Source organism: Tamandua tetradactyla, chromosome 4 (genome assembly GCF_023851605.1).
Source record: "Tamandua tetradactyla isolate mTamTet1 chromosome 4, mTamTet1.pri, whole genome shotgun sequence".
Lineage (NCBI taxonomy): Eukaryota > Metazoa > Chordata > Mammalia > Pilosa > Myrmecophagidae > Tamandua > Tamandua tetradactyla.
The window spans coordinates 175,730,759-175,749,870 of record NC_135330.1 but is presented as its reverse complement, the minus strand read 5'-3'; the positions used below and the strand labels follow the sequence as shown (position 1 = coordinate 175,749,870).

Below are 19,112 nucleotides of genomic sequence, written 5' to 3'. Positions count from 1 at the left end.
CTGTATTTAATAAAATTAAACATTCACAGATCCCTTGACTCAACAATCCTAGAGCTGGAAATTAAACTGGTCTATTTTCAGAGAATGCATAGGAAAAATTGGGAAATAGATTATGAGGTGAAAATTTTCAACTGTTTTTGTCAATAAAAGGAAAAGCAGACATAGTAGTAATTACAAGACAATTGGAAATGGAAGTAATGAGCAATTACCTTAGTATATTATTATTTATCTCTCTCTGCATATGCTCCCACATAATATTTAATGTTTCCCTTAAGAAAAAAATTTCTGATATGTATGGATGTCTTCTTATCTCCTCAAAAAGCAAACATGAATGGCACAAATAAATTTTAACCCACCCAGTTAAATCTTATTCCTGGTTAAGGGACATGTGAATACTGTTTAATAGCTCTGAAAGATGGCTGTGTATGAGGTCTCATTTTTGGGGACAGAGGAGGAGGTGTGGGGACTCTGGCTCTCCTGACTAAGCAATGGCAGGTCCTTTATGTCCTCTGAGTTTATTTGCAATCTAAATCTTAAGTGTAGTTTTCTACGTACCACAGGCCATTACTTGATGTTAGTGTGATGTGCGAGTGGCTGTGGTTGGGAGCTCAGAGCAATGTGGCCATTTGGAAAGGCCCAGCTGGGATGGACTCCACATAGGCTCTAGATGTGCTTATGAGGGTTGAGGTGGTGTTTGGGGGCTGTCAGCTGCAGGGAATAAAAACAAAGTCCACTCGGTTCGATTCCCGGCCCCAGCCCATGTAACAAAAACGGAGAAACAGAATACAATAAAACAAGAAAATGTTTAAAGATGTTTCCCTTTCTTCCTTCCTTCCTTCCTTCTATCCTTCCTTCCTTCTCTCTGTCTTTCCTTTAAAAAAAAAAAAAAAAAAAAAAAACAAAGTCCAGTTGGGTGAGCTGAACCTGCTTTGGAGAACATGTGAATGGCAGAGGTAGAAGTCTTGGCAGGTGTTTGAATCGGGAGGAACTGTGAATAAGGAACATTGAAGCAGGTATTCTGAACACTGTCATCAGCAATGTTTTGTGCCAAGATCCAGCCAAATAGTTGGGTGGTCAGGTTTTGGAGGGCTCCTACCGTAGGTCTCTGGTTCAGGGCAGGAAGCTAGCTCCAGAGGGGGACTAGAAGCAAATTCATGCCACAGTGAAGATTAATTAGTAATCTTTTACTATTTATGAATCATTTCAAGTGTCTTACTTGGAGTGGGCATGGTAGTGGAGGAAGGTGTTCTATCAACCATGCTTCTCTAAACGTGGGGCCAGAGGAGAGGGTACCAATCACAATGACAAAATAGCAATTCAGATGCAGAGAAGCAAGTTTTGGCAAACAATGCCCATTGCTTAGATACAGATGCCATCTTGTAAATTTTGATTGAAGGGAGAAGCTTTTCCATAGAAAAATTCATACAGACTTTCCTTTCAGTAAGTATACAAGCAATGATTAACAGATAGTAGTAAAGACCCTGAGTTAAGAAGCTGACATCCCATACTTACAGCCTTTATCCAAAGCAGTGTGAGGTTGAGAGAAGCACTGGATTAAAACCACACAGAAGCTCTTCACTTGCCTATATGATTCATGTTTATCACCAATTCCTTAATGAGGGGAAACTGAACATTAATATCAGAATCCACTAAGTGTCAAAAAGGGGAAAAAATTATATACATAGCTGGATCTGGGTGTTCGGCTTAGCCTTTCTCAACCAAAACTGTTGATAGAGTCTTAAAACTTGTGTTAACTACCTTTAGAATTATTATAGTTGATGCTTGAGCTAAGTGTATCCTACCTAACATTTAACATTTTTGTTTCTGGAGCACAGAAAGTATAAGAGCAATTAAGCAAATCCACGTACCAATCCCCCTTTATCAAATGGTATTTTTAAGTTGCCCTTCTCTTAGGGAGTGATAATGTATTACACAAAGCAGGGCTCTCATTCTGGAGGAACGAGGAAGAGAGGCTGAAGATAGGCACAAGAATGTCACAGAAAAGCCCAGTTACTGGAATGTGGACACAGGTCAAAGTGATGCCAACAGTGAAGGTGGGCTTAAGAAGATTATGAAAACAATGCCAATGATAATAGCATTTTGTTTGATCCTAGACCAAGTTTGTGAAGAGCATGAGCTGATGCTGCTATGAGACCAAAAAATCCACCAGGTACAGGAGAAGGCATAGATTATCAGGACTTAACCAGCAGGAGGGTGTCTCTGGTGGCAGCTGTCTGGAGGGATAGCACTCTGCAAAGGGAAGGAGTGCAAGGGGCAGTATGTATATGATTTTAGAATAGACATTCCATACAGTATGAGGACATCGGGCCTCTAGTATAATCATTAAAGGGGCTTAAGACTTGACGTTTTACTAAGATTAACATTTAAGACTAGGATACAATCAGTTCCATTTTACTTCTGTGATTTTATTCTTTTTCCTTTGGGGAGGTTGTTTGCTTTCTTGACCTTTGTCCTGGTTAAGCAGGCCGTTGTGTGCCTGGGGTTTCATTCCCAATGAGGAAATTCCCCTGGGCCGCCACACAGTCATTATTGTTTTGACAGACATTTTGTTAGGTGTTTGTATATCACTTATGTCACTTGAAAAGTCATGGCAACAGCAGTATTATCCCTATACTTCAGGTGACAAAATGGTGACCCAGTGTCTTGCTTAAGTTTATACAGCCAGTTGGACACAGGATCTAGAAATCAAACCCCAGTCTGCCTGACTCCAGAATCCAGTTCTCTGTGACCTGTTGGGGCTCTGTCACATATTAATTCATCTAATCCTCTTCATTGTTTATATGAGGGATAGTGAGATAAAGTCATTTACCTGGATTGCATGGCCAGTAAGAGGCTGATACAGACTTTCTATGCAAAGGTCTTAATCCAGAGCCTGTCTCATAACCACAATGTTCTTGGAAATCATCCAGGGCTTCTTGGACATATATTCTTGCTTTTTAATGCTTGCATACTGTCTCCTCAATTTAAAATAGAATGAATTCCTTTCTACTTTTTGCTCCCACTATAATAGTTCCATTATCTCATTCATGACACTGTCTTGTGGGTTGAGCTCCTTATTGCATGTTGTGGGACCCAAATGAAGTAAATAATGGGAAAGGGCTTTGGAAACCTGAATGTACCAACTGAACATGAATTAATGGTGGTAAATGTTATATCTTGGGGACTTGTTTCTCTGTTTCCATCCTCACTGTAACCTCTGTTCTTTACTTGACATTCTTTTTGAAGTTCACTGCATTTCTGTCACTTTGGCTCTTTCACTCATATTTCTAAATAAGCTCACAAAACATTTTGAGGATTATTTAGCATTTTGATTGCTGGTAACACAGAAAAAGAAGAGTTAAGATAATATCATGAGTAATTAATGAACTTATACAAAGACTTGATGTTTGATGGTAGGTATTTTTGGTCTTGGGAATGGATATGAACCCATCCATTTCAACCCCTTGTAACCAATAACTCTCTTACATGTATTTGAGGACTAATTCTCTGAAATTTCCAATCTCAGGGTTTCTCTTCTACTTCCATTTTCTCTTTGAGTTTTCAACCAGCAGATCCCAAGATGGGTAAGTTAGACAAAGAAGGAAGAGGTTTCTAGGTTGGAATTTGGCCCATAAAGTTTGAAATGAGATCTATTTACATTCAAGAATATTTCAGGTTTAAAATTTGATTGCCTCAATTTCAATGTCATTTTAGATTATGTCTCACAGAGGCCATCTGTGCAGGGGCAAAGTGGGGAGCATGCATGAGGCCCAGGCAGTTTCCAGGGCATGGGTAGGTCAGAGGAGACTATGCCTGTGCAAATGTCCCTGCACTGCCTCTTGCTCTGGACATTAGCTCCGCTGTGGAACACTTAGAAGCAGAACTACTAAATGGTGCCATATTCCTTAATTTCTATGGTAAGAGTGTGAGATGTTTGGTGTAAATTTAGTGTCAGCAATAACACAAATCTTTCCTATAGTACCCATGAGCAGAACTAGTTGATGATATAGAGAATTTATGACCTGGGAAACCATTTATTTCAAATAAAATTAGAAATCCTAAGCACTACTTTGGGGTTTTGGAAAACTTTACTCTTCAATTCCCAACATTGATATATTTGAAATATAGAAAGTGTCACTTCGCAAAAAAAAAAAAAAAAAAAAAAAAAAAAAAAAAAAAAACAATGGATTAATCCGTGTTCTTGAATTAGAGCCAATAGAAAGAATATTGAAAACAGAGAAGTCACTCTTGGGGGCTATGATTTTTGGTTTCTTGCTTCTAGATTGTGCACACACCTTCCTGGATATATATGGCATCTCAATAATCTTTTAATGTTTTTTTTTCAGTATGTATTAGTAATATGTAGTAAATATCATTAATTGAGGATTTACCACTTTGTGCTAAAGGTTTATGTTTTGATGGCATATTGATTTTTTTCTAGTCTTCAATATAATTTTATCAGGTGATAGCAGTCCTTTTTTTACTGCTAGAAAACAGAGAGGTTGTATAACTTGTACAAGGTCACACAGCTGGTAAGTAAGTAAGCTAGGATGCAGAAACAGGAGTCAATATTTGTTTCAAAGTTTGAACTCTTTCCAAAAAACTCTGATACCTCCCCCATGAGTGATTACCAGAATGAAGTTTTTTTCTGAATGGCATAGGTGGGAAAGAGTGTGCAAAGCAAAGCAAACACAAACAAGAATGAACAAGATGTAGTCGAGAAACTACTACATAAGAAAAACAGTTGAAGTAATCAAAGTTAATTCATTCAGCAAAAGAGTCATGCAGAAAGTTCTCTTAGTTTTTCTGCAAATACTTGGAGAGTTGTTATGCATAAGGGTGGACATAATCTTTAGAGCTAAAGGGTAATATGTGAAAGGTAAAGGAACCAAATTTGATCCAAAAGAAGCCAATGCTTTTTGAGGACACTTACCCAGCAATGGAATTGGCAATGCGTTGGTCCTTGGGAGTGACAGAGATGACTACTTAATTACAGTAATTACAGTATTAGATTTCCATATTGGGTAGAAGACTAGGTTGGATGATCTCTGATACATATTTCAATTTTGAGACTAATATATGCCAGTGGACTGCACCTTAGTATGAAAAAGTTTATTACCTCCTTCCCTTTGTGACAAAGGAGCATTTGGCAATGTGAAAACAATGAGTACTGGAAATGGAAAAGGCAAGATGTCTTAATGCTTTGCCTATTTAACAGTTTCACTCAACATTGGCCTTGTATTTACATTTTCCATCACAGAAGAATATGAATTCCTATAATTGATTTTCTCAGAAATTGGTGCTAAATTTGAAAAGTGTATCTGTTTTTCTAAGTCTAATGTTATTTTTAATGAATTTGGGAGTTCCTCTGACTAGACATTTAATTGAGTTATAAAGAACCTGGTGCAAAGATTTCCTGGATGGTGATGAATGTAATTGAGCTGTGACAGCTATCAGAAAGGACTCAAAATATGGGTAATTCATTGCAGGCAAGAAGAATTTTATCTATGAACTTTGAATGCCAGTGAAGTATAAGCAGATCAGTGGTATTGGCATATTAGTATACTGTGTTTGGTTATATATTAGAAAACTTCATTATAATTGTTCTTGAAATGGATGTTTTTAAAAGGCTAAAAGAGTAGAAAATACTAGGAAAGTCTTGGCAAGAAATCAGGTTTAATTAAACTCTGGGCGCTGAATAATTTTTAGTAATGATTTTATAAGACTAAGAGAATTAGCCATGGTTTTTCTCTGTGAGAGCTGGGGATGGTGGGGCTATACCAATACTCAAGGCACTTATTCATTCATTTGACAAACTTTTTTAACTGGCATAATTTGCTTCATCAACGCTGAGTACACATGTGGTCGTATATCATTTATTGTTTTTCCAATTACTCTCTCGAGCTCCTAGTGTCTTCCCTGTACTGAGATTTCCCAAGGAGTGTATCATCCTTGCTTCTAGGTGTCAGTGATGACCATTGCTCCTCGCTGCCAGCATCCTGGGGACGGGCTGTGTAGTTCTTCAGAATCCGGTCCTCAACTTCTGAGACTAATGCTGGTCTAGATTGCTGCACTGGCCTGAGTTTGGGCATCCCTTGATTGGTCTCCAAAGATAGCCTCTCAGTATTTAGTTTTTTTGAGAATTTGAGCCACCAATGTAGATAAACCTGGGAATTTTATTCCAGAGTTACTGCCTTTCTCTGCCACTTAATCTTTATTGATGCTACCCTTTGTCCACCTTACCAGCTCCCACAAACTTCAGTTACAAAAGAGTAGGGATCTGCCCGACCCAGGGCCCATGCCACAAAGGGATTCAACTCTTCCTCAGTGGTTAGGTTTGCCACCAATTGATGTATACCTTGATGAATTACTAAAAGATCAGTTACTCCCTATTAGTTCCACTGTAATACTCAATAGTGCTTACATAAAATACAAATTATAAGCATATATTGCAGACACGCATGTATGTAATATGCATATGATAGAGGACCATTCAAATGTACTTTTCAGAAGTTAATGATATTCTTCAAGATAACTGTATGTCTCCACACATGGAACTTAGAAGAGGGTATAAATTTAAGTACCTCCTTCAAATATCATCTCAGTTTCTTTGTCTTAAATATTTTAGGTTTATGGAGCCAATAATAATAGCATTGAACATTACTGAGTACTCCCTATATGATAGGCTCTATAGTAAAGTTTACATATATTAAGGCTTTTCAACAACTATTTGAAGTAGATACTACTATTTTCATTTCGCAGATGGGAAATTGGGTTAAAAGTCACAGCTATATAAATGTCAGCAATTGAAACCAGCCTGCTAGTATTCTAAGTCTTCGGTTTTTAATCAGTTTACTGGGTAGGCAGTTAGGCCCTTTTATGCCTCGATTACCCCATTTTTGAGCTTTCAATTTCGATATATCTCACAGATAATTTATTTTTATAAAATAGCATAAGGGGGTATTTTTGCAGAATTCTTGTGTATCTGGAAACATTTTTCTGTTGATTCCATACATGAAAGACAACTTGGCCATGTCAAAGAATTTTTGGAGCCCAGCCTTTTCCTAGAGAACTTCAGTTATTATCTTTGGGCATTTGTTGCCAAGAAGCCCAAAACTACTTTGATGTTTGTTTCTTTGCAAACCCTCAACTCTACCTGAATGCTTGTAAGAATTTTATTTTCTTTCCTTTCCTTCCTGTTTAAATTTGGGGGCTTGAGGGTGGAGCAGGATCTGTTTAGGTGTAATGAATTTTTATTGGTTTTTAGCTGTAATGTGGTGAATCCTTTCATCTTGCAGTTGCAGATCCCTTTTTAGGTCAAAGAATTTTCTTCTTTTATGTTTTTTATTTTCCTTATCTTTTTATTTATTTTAATTCTGGAATGCTAATTATCTCTCTGTATGATCTCTGTTTTTTCTCTTACATAGCTATTTCCCTCTTTATTTTTCATTTCTCTTTCTACTCTTCATCACAGAATGGCTTTTCACATTTGTCGTCCACATCACCTATTTAATTTCCTTTAGGGTAAATTCTGTTCTTCACTCTCTGATATGGGTTTTGAGTCTGGTCTATTAAGTTACTTACAATTTTCTCTTTTCTCATTTACCTTCTTTTTCCTCTTCATCCTGTTATTTTAACCTCCGTTTGTTCTCTCTTTATCATTTTCTGCCCCATGTATTCCAAAGGCCCAGTCTTCTCACAGACTACCCATGACATTGAACAGTTTTCTGAAATTTCTTCTATTTCACTTAGAAGGTCATTTTTGCCCAAATGTTCCCTCTTGAGTTTTTAGCCTGGTGTTCCTTTCCTTTTATTCTCTAGTAGGTTTCATAGGCCTCATTTTTTCCTCTTTATTCATTATAGTAGTTATCTTTATAGCCATAATATCATGGCAGTAGCCACAGTAATACTGTCTAACAAATAATCACAATACATCAATAGCATATGTCGATTTGCATTTATTGCTCAGTAACTTACACTCATAAGCATTTATGGCTGAGCATGCTTAGGGTACCTTGCTTATCCTGGCTTTGCATGTAGTCACATGCTTAGGAGTTGACTCTCTATTGGAAGATCTAGCCTGGACTTGACTGGGGTGATTTGGTTCTGCTACCTTCATCTAGTTTCGTCTTCATGGACTATCTAGTTAGCTTGACCATATGCCTCATGCGTTTAGCTGAAGCAGGTCACATGGCCCAAGCCCAGAGTCACAGTAGGAGGGCACGACAGTTACATGGAGTGCTGGTGTGAAACTGATATGTACCCCCAGAAAAGCCATGTTCTTAATCCAGTCTTGTGGAGGCAGACCTATTGTTTGGGTGAGATGTTTTGATTAGGTTATTTGCTCGGAGATACTCACACAGTTGTAGTAGGACATTTTCATTAGGTTATTTCCATGGAGATGTGATTCCACTCATTCAAGGTGGGTCTTCGTTGGTTTACTGGAGTCCTATAAGAGGGACACTTTTATAAGAAAGCACAGATGCTTGATGAGCTGATAGAAACAGACACAGACGTTTGGAGATGCAGACAGAAATACCCAGGGTGCTAAGCATGGACACTGAAATAACCAGAACTGAAGAGAACCAAGGGGAAGCTTAGTGATGAAACCCCGAGTTTGCTCCAGAAAAGCTAAGTGAGAGCCCACAGACACTTAGATAGAAAACCACTGAATGAATGAAAACAAACAAAAATAACAAAAAAAGAAAACAAAAAAATTATAAATCAGGCTAAAAATTTCAAATAAAATTTGTTTTATCCTCTTGACAGATAGATATTTATAAAGTCAAAACTGAAAAATATGACCAAAGTTGTGTTTTTTACATAACTCAGTGCTGGCAAAATATCAGCGATGACTGAATTTCATGATTATTGCATGTTTGTTCCAGTGATAGGTCAGTAAAATTTGATGAGTATGAAATGAGGATACATGATTCATAAATTTAGTATATACTCCATAGAACTTCTTGCCTTGATTTCATCAAAATCACTAATTTTTATGATTAAGATTTTCACAAAATTTCTATTCTATTGAGAATAACCATCTAAAGGATTAAAAATTGCATTGAGAGTGTTCATAACCTGAATATATTTTGATTAAAATGCTAAGTAAATAAATACTAGAAAATGAAAAATTACAGCTATTTTAGTTTTTAAAAATAATTTCTTTAAAAAATGAAAATTACCCATTAAATAAAATGTAAAGTATAAATTATAAGTAATTGAATATCAACAATTAAATACAATTATTTGGATAACTGATAAACAACTTTTTAACTGTTATTTGGAAAGCTTATATTTAATTTTTTGGAAATCTAGACCTACATACACACATTTATGAGTAACATAGATCATTTAATATTGTATAATATTTCTCAGCCAACATGTTCAGCTTGGATGGGAGTTACCCCACAAGCCTCCATGACATGCAAACAAAATTGGTTTTTTTTTCAAGGACACAAGGCAAGAAATGTGGAGAAGTGTTTCTTAGGAGCCTAAATAGAATAGTTCATGATGCAAATCCCCTGTACTGGAGGCGCCTGTGTGTTACTTTATAAATACGTTTTGTGAGTGTGTTAGTGCTATGCAGGACCCACGACAGTCATCCCTCTTTGCTGGTGTTTAAGTATGATACTGCTCCCAGTTTTCTTGATTGGTAGAATAACTTCGTCTCTGAATTAAGGAGCAGGTGGTGGGGGCAGGGAATGGGTTGACACCTTTTGAAGAGGTTTTCTGTGCTCCAACTATCATTAGTATGTGCTGGGAAGATGATCTACAGAACTACAGAAAAAACATACAAAGGTGAGGTTTAGGCTGTGAACATTTACTTCTCTTATTTAGGAGCAGAAACTCTTTAAAGACACTGTTGTTTTTTTCCACTGGAAATATTAAAAAGAATTTACCAGAGTGGCTATAGATAAAATGAATACAATAATGTCTTATATTTTATTTCTGGAATGAAGATTTATGAAATCCTAACATTCTGATTGTCTCAAATTTAAATCACTTTCTTGCTGGCGACAGACCTTCAGATGTTACTTTTGTCTTTGAAAAGTGGCAGCAAATTACTTTGAACGTATGAAATAATGGTTAGAGAATGCTGTGTCAGCATTTAGATACCAACAGGAGCCGGCTTCTGCACTAGGAGAATATCTCAATTTAAAGGACAGTGGCTGACATGAAATGATGGCAAGTTTCAATTTTTGTTTGTTTCATGTGTATATTTTGCTGTTTACAGGTCATTACCCATCCATAGTACTCAAGATGTCACTTTTAATTCATTTCAGACTGAATTGTTTTTATGCAAATGATTTTAAATGATGACTTTCTTAGTAGTCGTGTTCATTGTGCTGGATATGCCATCCCGTAATTGAGTGTGACTTGAACATCCTTTGCAAACAGAAAGTACGGGCATCATGGTCAATTATCAGTCAATAGAGAGACTTTAATAATGAGAATGTGGTGGCAAAAGGCTTGAAAATTCCAGAACGTGGTTTTACTAGACATCCATATTAAAGTCTTTAAAAAATAAAATGCTTAATGTTATTTTTTGGGGGAAGAAAAAGCCTCAGAACTTTAAGTGATCAATACTGCTCCATTTTATTTCTCCTCACTTTTTCTTAACTTCTTATTAAACATCTTAGAATTTGAAACACTTATGATGTTAACAGCTGAGAATGATGGAGTTAGAGATGATTAGATGATGAATTATATATAAAAAAAAACCTTTGGTTTTTTAAACATGAAAGCAAATTCTACTCTTCTTTGAGCTTTTAAAAGATGAAATGGGTTGACAGTCTCAATAATCTTCTGTAATTCATTAAAATGGACGGTGGCTTTCATGGTTGGAAACTGATTTAATTTTTATTGTTTTCACTTACGACTTAGGAGTTTTCTGAGAGAAATCATCCTTTTGTTTAATTCTTTCTGTTTGAGATGACAACTTCACATAGTTTTTTTTGTTTTGTTTTGTTTTTTGGTATCACTTTCTTTTTCAAGGAGGGTACTGTATAATCACTGAACTCCTCTGTAATTACATGGCAAAGACTATGTAAATACGTAATTATGTTCATGCAGATTACTTGATAATTATACTTCCAGTTACCAAGTAATGAACAGAATAATCATTGTGCAACTTACAGTTCTCAGATTTTCAGCTTGGTCTTTGTTTTAAAGAGGGAGAGAACTAGATAATTACTCTCTGGTTACATGGCACTTACATTGTCAACAGTCATGTATTTACAGTGCCATTACATGGTTATTTTTTACCTTATAAAATAAAGTGGTACTGCCTCCTAAAGAAGTCCTTTTCTCATGTTTTCAATAGGAATTCCACATTTCACATGACTGAATACCAAAGATAAGATTCTCTTTTGTATATCCGTTAGTATATAGGGTGGGCAGAGAGCTAAAACTGGAAAGGTCTCTGACTTAATCTTTGCCAGAATAAAATAAAAAGAAAAAAATATATAAGTCAAGTTTTATCAGTAAAACAAGAAACACTTAGCTATTAATCCTCAAACCAGAGAAGAGACAGATTCCTTAGCCAACAATAATTATTTTTCGCTTAGCTTATTCACAGTATCATTTAGTTCTGTGCCTCTATGTCTGGAATGTGCTTTCTCCATTATTTCTGGGACCAGCTCTATTTTCATCTCCTTTGGGTGTCTTGCCCCAAGTCCTTTGTGTAGATCCTAAGCTGCTTCCTCTAACCCTTATTATTGCATTGCTTGTGCTCTAGTGTAGTAAGTCTTTATTTGCATCTCCCCTATCACCTCTGCAGCTGAGGGCTTTTCATCTTGCTACCTATCTCAAGAGTCTAGCTCAAAGCATAGGGATGAAATCATTTATGAATAAGTGTTTATTAATAATTATAGAGTAGATATATATTAGTGACATAACTGATTAATAAATCCAAAATTATTTTGCTATTCCATTGATCTTCACATGCATGGATGGCTATCCAATGACAAACGATAGTTTCTGAAATTTCAGAATCTGTTTCTTAAGTTTCAAATAAGATATATAGCATTGGATCCAGGCATTCAAATCATTGGTTTAACACTTAACACGCATTATATGCATTGCACTTTGGCACAGAAGAAATTCAAAGATGAATAAGAAGCCTCCTTACCTTTAAGCCACTGAACTCAGCATTCGTGGGAGTGGTGAGGAGAGACATACGTCTTAATAATGATCTATAATACAAGGCAGAAGAAACTAAGAACTGTAGTGTTTCCATATGATTTCAAATAATGGCACATTTCATTGGCTAAATTTTATATTTCCAAGCAAATTGGCCCATGTCTCTTCAAATTAACTTTTTTTTTTTAAAAACTTTTTTATTGTATAAATATATACAAAGCAAAGAAATTAAAAAAGCATTAGTTTTCAAAGCACTGTTCAACAAGTAGTTACAGGACAGATCCCAGAATTTGTCATGGGCAACCATACCATCATCTCAGATTTTTCCTTCTAGCTACTCCAGAACATTGGAGGCTAGAAGGAATAGAAATTTTTTATCATCACAATCGACTCTTTTTCTTCTTTTTTATGAAAAATGATATATACACAAAAAAGCAATAAATTTCAACATGACAGTTAGTTGTAGAATAGATTTCAGAGTTTGGTATGGGTTACAATTCTATAATTTTGGGCTTTTGCTTTTAGCTGCTCTAAGGTACTGGAAACTAAAGAAATATCAATGCAATGATTCAGCAATCGTACCCTACCTTCTCTGTATAACTCCACCATCATCTTTGATCTTTCTGTCCTATTCCTGAGGGGTATTTGGGCTATGGTCATTCTAACTTTTCCGTGTTGGAATGGGTTGTCAATAATAGGGGGTAGGGAGATGGAACTAGTTCATGTTTTGGAGAGGCTGACCCCTCTAGGTTTCAGGACTTCTCAAATTAACTTTTCATTTTGCATGAGCCATATGTTGAAAATTTGTAATTAATTAGGCTGATTCATGAGTCTCTACAAAAATTATGTCATACTATTGTGTTCTATACAAGCAAGCATTAAGTGATAATAGCCATTTCTGTTTTTGTTCTTCAGGGAATGTGGATTTGTTTTTTTTTAAAAAAAACTATAGTTTTGGATGGATACTTTTATAATATGATGATTTGACCATTTGGAATTTGGATACTTACTAGAAATTTTTCATCAAAGAAAGTAAACTAAAATTCATTAATGACATCTACGGATGCCTGAGCATTTATTTCATATTTTGAAATTATCAAATTGAAAATAAACTGGAGTCAGGGATTTGAACATGAATCAAAAGATCATCCAAGTAAATATAGGAATTTAGTAAATAAAGGTGGCATTAAAATAATTAGGATAAAATAGCCACCAGGAAAAGAATGAAATTAAAACATCTACATCACTTTCTACAGTAAATTAGATATACTTCAAATATTTAATGTAAAAAGTTTAAATATAATTTAAATATTACATAGCTGAGAGAAAATATATGAAGAAGCTAATATTAGGGTGGAAAGTCCTACTAACACCACAATAGAAAGATGTATATACTTGACTACATAAATCTTACAAATTTATTCACAGTACAAAATGAATTAATTTTTTAAATTTATAAAAGTCTTTAATAAGTAGAAGAATAAACTTGTGAAGAATAAAATCAGTTAACAGTTCACAGGAAAAAAAATGGACAAATAACTGTCAAAGCTGGAAAAATGCTTTAAAACCAGTGACAGTTTAAGAAATATAAACAAAAACAATTAAATTCCAGGCAAGAAAAATGGAATAATACACTATAGTGAGGAAGGTATGGAGAGTCCAATTATTAATAAACATTGTTTCTTTGGAGTCTAGCTTCATTGTATTTGGACTTCTTGCACGGCATCTGCTTTCCAAGAAGGAGCAAGGGAAGCTGTTCTTCTCCTTAAAGGCTTCAGTTGGGAACTGTATCTGTTGTACATCTGCCATACTTTAGTGCTGAAACCATCACAGCACAAGCTCAGATTTAAGGGGATGGAAAAATAGACTCCACCTGTACATGGGAAGGGTAGCAGATAATTTGCAGCCATCTTTAGTCCTCTCTTCATTGCTTTCTTTCTTTTTTTTTTCTTTCATGGGCAGGCACCGAGAAGCAAACCCAGGTCTCTCTGGCATGGCAGGTAAGAACTCTGCCTGCTGAGCCACCATGGCCCGCCCTCATTTCTTTTTCTGTTATTTTCATTTAAGAACTTTGTCAGTGGATCCTTCTGGGAATAATTATTGGGATGCTACAAATTTGGGATTAGAGGAACACAGTTTTACTTCATTCCCTTTTATGCTATGTCAATAAAAAAATGCATGTTTTGTATTAAGTTTCTAAAAAGACAGTTTCATCTCTCTGTCCATATGGAAACACCTCTAAGATGTCTAAGATGTACTGTTAAGAAAAAAAAAGCACAAAATATGGAACAGTGTATATAGAGTTCTTGTATTTATCAAGATATGGTTATGGACACCTCATTTATGGTTATGCATATATGTGTAACAGATAGATGAAAGCAGATAAATGAAAGGCCAGTGTATTCTCAGTTGAAACTATGACCAACACGTAAGCAATGGGCAGGTCTTCACCGTGTGAAGTTTTGCTATCTTCATCAGCTATTGCTGTGATTTTAAAGTAGTGTGCTGCAAAAGATCAACGCATCTTTATCTTCTCATGGTGTTGCGATATGTACACCGTGGAGGCTGATAACAATTCAGAACTCAGTCTGACTCAGCCACAGCTATTTAAAACACAGGGATGTAGTCCACAGACACACACTTTCTGGACAAGTGATAAGGTTCATATCTCCATTACTGGAAATTTAAGCTTCTGTCTTAAAGCTAATTCGGCTGTGTGCTTCTGGTATGAGAAGTGAATTTAAGTTCACAACAGATTCCTGAGAAGTCCATCCAATGAGTAAGGCATTTTTATGCCTGTATCATCTATGCCTACAAACTACAAAATGGGCAGTGATTTATGTTAATCTTATTTACTAAATGAACTTTCTGTTCCTCTTTATCTTCCCCCTCAGTGGTCTCAGATGGTTTTGCAGTATTTTGAAGGGTAAGTTGCTTTAGCTCATTAACTTGAAGGTGGATTTAACTCTTGTCTTTAATCACTGAAGCCTGAGTCTTACTGGAGGACCAATGGGAATTCCTCAAAGTCTTAGATTCACATTGAGAAAAGAAAACAGTCTCAAAACATGGCAACTATTCTTTGAGTCTTCTGCCTTTGAATGACCCAATGGTCCTGTGGCACCTTAGGAATTCCACTTCTCTTGCCACCATTTGTCTCTTCCCCCTTTCCTTAAACATTAGTGACTTTTGCCTTGGGCAATTCTAAAGCTGTGTCAAGACTGAATCTTCAGGTATACTTGGTGGAGTGGGGTGGGTGGGTGGAAAGGTCATCTTCTTCCTGCACAGAACGATGGATAAAAAATGGAGGGGTTAACAAAGCTTCTCCTACACAAATTACATAAGACAGAATGTATATTTCAGAGTTTCATGAAATTCTGTCCTTTGTCCTACTCATATGCTTGGGATCACTGAACTGTTCAACAAACATTGATGAATAAGTTATATAATATTTTAGTATGCTACATCTCAGTAAAGGTGGAAATACAGCATTGCCAAAATTCTTGACCACTGATCTACGATGGTCCACAGAGAATCAGTAAATTCCCCGAGACGGTGTGCAATATGTGTACTTGTGATTGCATGCATTGTTTGGAAGAGAGGATCCCTAGCTTTCATCAGCTTCTTACAGGGTATGGTAGCCCCAAAATAGATTAAGAACATTCTGCTGAAATATTTTATGCTTCGCAAAATGGTTTTTGACCAAATGAGATAGATTTCAAAATTCTTGGACAATAAAAGTCCTTTGCAAATACAAATTGTTAGTACTTAGGAATAAAGTGTTGTGTGTGTGTGTCTTATTCCCGGTTCAAAGGCATTATTTCCTTTTTGTGTGCAATTCAGCTATGTTAAATGATTGCTACTTTTGTAAGACCTATTTAGTGCTATTACTTAACTGACCAAGCACATATGAGAAAAACACTGTCTTGTCACTTCCCAGAGCAATTTGAATATAAAACATAGAATTATTCTTAGCCAAGCACATTACTTATGACAATCATCTCCATTTATTTTTCACATTTTTCAAACTTGAAACATTTGATTTGCTTCAGAAATTTATATCTTCCAGCTTAAAAAAAAGTTCTCTTACTGGCAGGCCAACTAATTGATACTGTAATCTTTTGGTGACAAAATGGTGATCATTTTACATACAATAATTCAAATATTAGAACAATCCCATAGGTGAATCAGCCGGGATAGACTAGGTAATGCTGCGGTAACAAATAATCTTTCACACTTAGTGTCTTAAAACAAGAGCATTTTAATTTCTATTCGAGATGGACTCTCCATGCCCATTTTGAGTCAGAAGGGATTCTACTCCACATCATTCCTCTCAGGAATGGGGCATAGCTGATGGAGGTTCCATCTGGAATGTGGCCTATCACTGTGACAGCAGAAGGAGAACTTGCAAATTAGACACTGGTTCTTAAAGGTTTCTGCCTGGATGTGTTTGGTATGTCTTGTGTACTCACATTTTGTTGGCATAAGTTAGTAATATAGCCATGCATAATTTCAGGGGAATGGGAAGATACTGTCCACCCTACCATGTGTCAGAAGACAATCAATATATTGCCAAGCAGCCCAAAATGACTACTATAGCAGGAAAGGTATCATTTTGTTCACTTCACAGATGGGACTGAGGACCAGAAAGTTTGCATGGTGTAATTAGGTCAATAGCTGGATTTGGGTAATATTCTGCATAATGACGAAGATGTTACTGCTCAGAAATGATCATTGGAAAATATGAAAGTTTCATTCTTAACATTGACTAAATGATCTGTGGCATAGTAATGTGGGCATTAAATTGTTGCGTTTCCATGGTAGCAATTAGTTCATCAGTGTTGGAAGATATTATAAGGTGCCTTAGGACAGCTGAATGATTAACCCTTTTCCCTCCTCAATCCCTTCTAAATAGCTTTGAAATTTTGGGCTATCGCCTATCTTTGCTGAGTTGGTTTTCTTCTTTCAGATGAGCTTGTTGGTTTTGCAGAAGTCTTTTCCTGCATGACAATTTATGGACTAGATTGACTATTTGACTGCCAATTAGCTCTGATTTCTGATCTTCTTTTTCCGTTTTGATGGACAAACCTGATGCCCAGTGTCTGAATCTTCCAGGCTGCTATAACAAACACCACATAGGGGGTTGGCTTAAATAACAAGCGCTTATTGTCTCACAGCTTCAAAGGCTCAAAGTCCAACACCAAGTCTCAACAGGCCGTGCTTTCTCCTGGGAGTCTGTAGCCTTCTATTGCTGGCTTGGGCAATTCTTGGTGTTCCTTGGCTTGAATCTCTGCCTCTGTCACACGGTCTTGTAGCTTCTCTTGACTTCTGACTTCTATTATTTTGTTATTGACTTCATCCAAACCTCCTCTCTTTATAAGGCTTCCTGTTATTTGAATGGAGGCCTACCTGATTTGGTTTGGCCACACCTACATAGGCCCTTGGAAGATCCTATTTACAAATGAGTTCACACCCTGGTTTACCTTAACATGTTTAAAGGTACTATTTATAAGTGGGTTCCGACCCACAAGAACTCAGATTAAGACTCAAGCAACTCTTTTATGAGATACAGATTCAATCCCCAACTGTCAGAATTAAATAAGATAAAATGAGGCCAAGTAAAAGCACTTTGCAAACTTTTAGATACTACATAGCAGTTTATTATCTTAATTGGGATTTTCTTCACAGTTTTAGTGTCATATATCTTTAAAGCAGATATCCTTTGCCTAGAAGCAAAAGAAATCTTCTTTAATGTGTATGAAGGGCTATCCAACTATCTCACACCCACTAAAGAAAGAAATATGTTTACAGAGCTGACTCAGACAGTGATTTTTTTCAGTCTTGTGATAAGCAAATTTAGATATACATATCCCTTGACATCCTGTTAATATCCTGTGTTAGCAGAGAAATCTACAGTTCATAAATGATTTCACTTTTGTGCTATCATCTGAACTTCATGATAATATCTTAACGTAGGGCAGGCAGAATTATTTCCATTTTATATATGAGTAAATCAAGGCTTAAAGAAGCTAAATGACCAAGATCATACAAATAATGAACTGGCTGGTAAGCAGCTCAGAGCCCCTTATTCTGAATTCACAACCATTAGTCTTTAGCAAGTGACTGTTAGACTGTAAGCTTCACGTTCTCCTCTATAGCATTACGCTGACCCAGAGAATGTGCTGTATAAATGTTTCTGGTGGACTGATTATGCTTAGAATTATATTTTCAATGGCTTTATAAAATTAAATGTCCAGGGGAGGGAAGAAACATTACATTAGGGAAATAAGTAACTTTTCAAAAAGGTGCTGGCACTTGAATAAATGGCATAATTTTTAAAATCCCATCAGTTATGTTGCCATCAAGTTATTCAGTTGAAAAGGGTCCTTTATACTCCAAAGTCCAGGAAATTAAAAAAAAGTATCTCCATCTGTCAGTGAAACATATGAAATCAAGCATGAGTTTCAGTTAACATTTGCCACTTCAAAACATTTCTGAAAAAAAAAGGAAAGAAATCAACAGTTATATTTAAGGATGGGAAACAGTTTAAGGAAAAAAATTATAGGAAGCATCTGGCAGGAATTTGGATTCATTCCCTTTTCTTGACCTGTCTATATACTGCCCTTCCCACAAAGCTACCCTACTGTCCTCTCTTACAGAAAGCATTGCTCACATAGCTAGCCACAGTGTTTTGTCATTTACAAACTCCTATGACGTATTCTACACTAGATGGTAACTAAGAATTAAGACTGGGATACACTGAGCCTATTTCCCTGGAGGGAAAGGAACATCAAGGTAAAACCTCTGTCACTGAGAAGAGAAGGAACTGGACAAGGAATCAGAGAAGGCCCTCCCAGGAGCCCGATTATTCATCTGGAATATATAGCAAGGGTCTAATCAGAGAGACCAACAGCAGATTCTGCTTATTAGAATTAGAACACAAAGTCAGGCCAAAATGGTCTCCGTTCTAA

The 19,112-nt window shown here is 36.2% G+C and overlaps 1 protein-coding gene across 29 annotated transcripts in view; it reads left to right on the top strand.

Annotated features, from left to right (window-relative positions):
- LOC143681536 (uncharacterized) overlaps window positions 1-19,112 on the top strand; it is a 499,706-nt gene that overhangs the window by 172,779 nt on the left and 307,815 nt on the right. The window lies entirely within an intron of this gene.